Source organism: Bison bison, unplaced genomic scaffold, assembly GCF_000754665.1.
Source record: "Bison bison bison isolate TAMUID 2011002044 unplaced genomic scaffold, Bison_UMD1.0 scf7180017864379, whole genome shotgun sequence".
NCBI lineage: Eukaryota > Metazoa > Chordata > Mammalia > Artiodactyla > Bovidae > Bison > Bison bison.
Genome location: NW_011494951.1, coordinates 3,591,517 through 3,595,700, shown reverse-complemented (window position 1 = coordinate 3,595,700; position 4,184 = coordinate 3,591,517). Strand labels below are relative to the sequence as shown.

At 39.1% G+C, this 4,184-nt stretch overlaps 1 non-coding gene across 1 annotated transcript; it reads left to right on the top strand.

The window, feature by feature from the left end:
* The first annotated feature begins 287 nt into the window (after positions 1–287).
* On the top strand, positions 288–359 carry TRNAC-ACA. Its single transcript has one exon. It is a non-coding gene; the product is annotated as a tRNA-Cys (tRNA).
* The last annotated feature ends 3,825 nt before the right edge of the window (positions 360–4,184 follow it).

The window sequence follows — 4,184 nt, the reverse complement described above, 5'->3', positions numbered from 1 at the left end:
AGACAATGGGCTGCCTTTTTGGGTGCCTGATGTCCTCTGCCAGCATTCAGAAGTTGTTTTGTGGAATTTGCTCAGCATTCAAATGTTCTTTCGATGAATTTGTGGAGGAGAAAGTGGTCTCCCTGTCCTATTCCTCCACCATCTTAGGACCATCTCACCTTGTCTTTATAAACCTTTCCTTGAGAGCTGCAGGGAGTTTGAGTCTTTTAAGGACAATCTGCCCCAGTTTCCTTGCTTGGCATCTTGCAGTAAAACTATTCTTTTCTTTTCTTTTCTATTCTTGGACTTCCCTGGTGGCTCAGATGGTAAAGCATCTGCCTACAATGCAGGAGACCCAGGTTCGATCCCTGGGTTGGGAAGATCCTGTGGAGAAGGAAATGGCAACCCACTCCAGTATTCTTGCCTGGATAATCCCACGGACAGAGGAGCGTTGTAGGCTACAGTCCATGGCATCGCAAAGAGTCGGACACAACTGAGCAACTTCACTTATTCTTTCCTGCTTCACCCAAAACCCTGTCTAGAGGTTCAGCTCAGTACCCATGTACAGAGACCCAGTTTCAACAACACTATGTTCTTGTATGAAAATATTACACTAGTATAAAAACACACATTCTTCCAAAATTGCTATATATGTAATTTAATTCAATTGAAATCCCAACATTTTGTATGAAGAATTAACTAATACTTTCTCAACATTAATATTTATTAAGTATTTTCTTTGGATGAAAAATGCCTGGCATAATCAAATCCATCTGGTATTGACATAAAGGACAAATCAGGGGCTTCCCTGGTGGTCCAGTGGCTAAGATACACACTTCCAATGCAGGGGGTCTGGATTCGATCTCTGGCAAGGGAACTAGATCCCACAGGCCAAAACAAAGAGTTCACATGCCACACTAAAAGATCCTGCATGCTGCAACTAAAACCCAGCACAACCAGATAAATAAATATTTTCCTTAAAAAAAGAAAAGACAAACCAGTAAGCAGAATCCCAGTTAATAATGGGATTATTAAGACAAAGGCAGAGAAACAATGATTTATGTAGTAAGTGGTGCTTACCTAAATGGGTTTCTAACTTGAAGCTGATAAAACTGAGCTCCTACCCCACACCACATAAAAGTCCAAGGAAGATTAAATTCTTATCTGTAAAAAATAAAATGACAAGAGTTGGGTATACTTTCTTAACCAACACATGAAGCCAGAGTTATCCAAAAAAAGATACCGTTAATATATTATTATGATATCAAAGTTAAAGACAAAAAAGACAAGATCTGAAAAAAAAAATAAAATCTTAAAATCCATATTATAAAAAAACTCACAGAAATCAAGGAAAATGTGCAATATATGTGGAGATTGTTCAATAAGAACAACAAATAGCCAATACTTACATGAAAAGATACTCAACTTCACAAATAGTCAAGAAGGTAAACATCAAAACAATTTGCACAAATTAAAGTGTGTTCTGTATCTACTACTGTGAAGAGTTAGTAGTGAGGTTAAGGAGAAAGACAAAGGCCATTTTAATGCACTGCAGGTAAAATGTAAGCAATTCCAGCCTTTTTTGGAAAGCACTCTGATAATATTTATTGCATTTTTAAATATTTATACTGTTCAGTGAGCAATTCTATTCCAAAGACTCCATCTCACAGAAATAAGAGCTCCAGTTACACAACCCAGGATCGCAGCTTTGTTTCTAAAGACAAAAACACAGGAAGCGAGGTAAAAGTTCATCAGTAGGCGCTTCCCTGGTGGCTCAGAGGTTAAGAATCCAACTGCCAATGCAGGAGATTCAGGTTTGATCCCTGGGTCAGGAAGATCCCCTGGAGAAGGAAATGGCAACCTACTCCAGTATTCTTGCCTGGAGAATTCCACAGACAGAAGATCCCACAGTCCATGGGGTCACAGAGTTGGACAGAACTGAGTGACTGAGCATATAGCACAGCGATTTCGTGGAAACACTGTGCAGCCATTAAAGAGGACTCCTAGAATGCTTAGGACTAAATACACGACCACACCAAGTGCTGGTGAGCATGTGGAGGACATGGTTGGGATGTAAAGTGGCACCATGGCTTTGGAAAGCACTTGGTTGCTTCTTAAAAAGTAACCATACACCGTGATCTTTCAGCCATCTCATTCCTAGGTATTTCCCAAGAGAAAAGAAAGCATGTGTCCATAGAGACCTGTACCTCCTGACTGTTTACAGACTCTTTACCTGTGATGGTCCAAAACCAGGAACAACCCAAACATCCATCAACAGGTGATCGGATGAAGAAACTCTGGCATATCCACACAATGAATGTAACCTCTAAATAAAAAGAAATGAGCTACTGATACACAACAACATGGATGAATCTCAAAATCATTAGACTTAGTAAGTCAACTAAACTCCAATATAAATTTTAAAATTTAAATACAATAAAATTAATTTTTTTGTAAGTCAAGTTTACTGAAAATACAGCAAAAAACCCTGAATCTAATACATTATAGATCAACTATATTTCAGTGTAAAATAAAAAGTAAAAATTTTTTAAAATCAAGTTTACTGAAAACAAAACATAAAAAAGCACCTGAAGCTAATACAGCATTGTAAATCAACTATACTCCAATATAAGATAAAACTTAAATTTAAAAAGCAAAATCAGATTCATTGGAAAAAAAAATCATTAGTCTGAGTGAAAGAAGTCAAACAGACAAGATGAATATACATTGCATGATTCCACTTATACAAAACTCTAGAAAATGTATACTAATCTACATTGACAAAAAGCAAGTCAGGGGTTGCCTGGTGATGCAGGGAGAGAAGACCCAGGAGGGAGAGATTGCCAAGGAGCACAGGGACCCTTCCAGGAGAGGATGGATATTTTCACTACTTGAATCATGGTGTAGGGCTTCCCTGTTGGCTTAGCAGTACAGAATCTGCCTGCAATTCAGGAGACCTGGGTTCAATCCCTTGGTTGGGAAGCTTCCCTGGAGGAGGAAATGGCAACCAGTGTTCTTGCCTGAAGAATCCCATAGACAGACAAGAATGGCAGGCTACAGTCTCTAGAGTCCATGGGGTCACAAAAAGAGTCAGACATGATTTAGCAACTAAATAACAATCGTGGTGTATATATACCAAAACTCATTGCATCCTGTAAATATGTACAGTTCATTATACATCAGTTATACCTCAATAAAGATAAACAAGTACCAAGAAAAATACAAGTGAACTTCAGTTGTTGAGACACCTGGGAATGGAGAGGTAAGTGAAGATCAATGCTGGCCAAAGAAATAACCAAGAGTTTTAGAAAGAAAAAGAAGAACAATTCTGCACTAAAAATAAAAACAAGTATGAACGGTTCACAATTGAAAATCCCCCAAACTCCCCTCACAAGAAACTTTTTAAAAGCCCCCAACATACCACAAGATGTTCAGGTTTAATATAGTATCATACTGAGGTGATATCTGTTCATTTCTCTGTTGCTAAAGCCTCAATTTGAACCTGGTTAATTACACAGTCCAATAATCCTTCTAGTTGGGTACCAGTGATTTCCTCTGACTCTCAGCACCTTCCATAACCGGCCACTAGTCCATGAATGATGAAAAATTCAATACCAGAAATAGTCACTAAAGGTTTGCAGATTCTACTTGAACATTCTCCCTGCATTATTTTCTGAAACCAGGTCCTCTGACTGATCAGTTTGGGAAGCTGAGACAACGTGAGTCTCATCTGGTATTAAACACAGCTCTTCACTACAGAAACCAGCACACACCTTCAGAACAAAACAAATTCTCCAAAAGGAGGGACTATAAGGGGGATATAGATGAAACTAGGTCTGATCAAGGTAAATGCTTGCTGAAAGTAGAAAAGTATTCTGAGGGGTATGGGTGAGGTGTGTTCCTCTTGCTCGAGTTTTGTGTCCTTGAAAATGTCCTTTGTTGTTGTTTCTCAGTTGCTAAGTCCTGTCTGACTCTGCAACCCCATGGACTGCAGCTTTCCAGGCTTCCCTGCCCTCCACTATGTTCCAGAGTTTGTACAAGTTCATGTCCATTGAGTTGGTGATGCCATCCAACCACCTCATTCTTTGTTGCCCTCTTCTCCTTTTTTCTTCAATCTTTCCCAGCATCAGGGTTTTTTCCAATGAGTCAGGTCTTCTCATCAGGTAGCCACAGTACTGGAGCTTCAACTTCAGCATCAGTCCTTC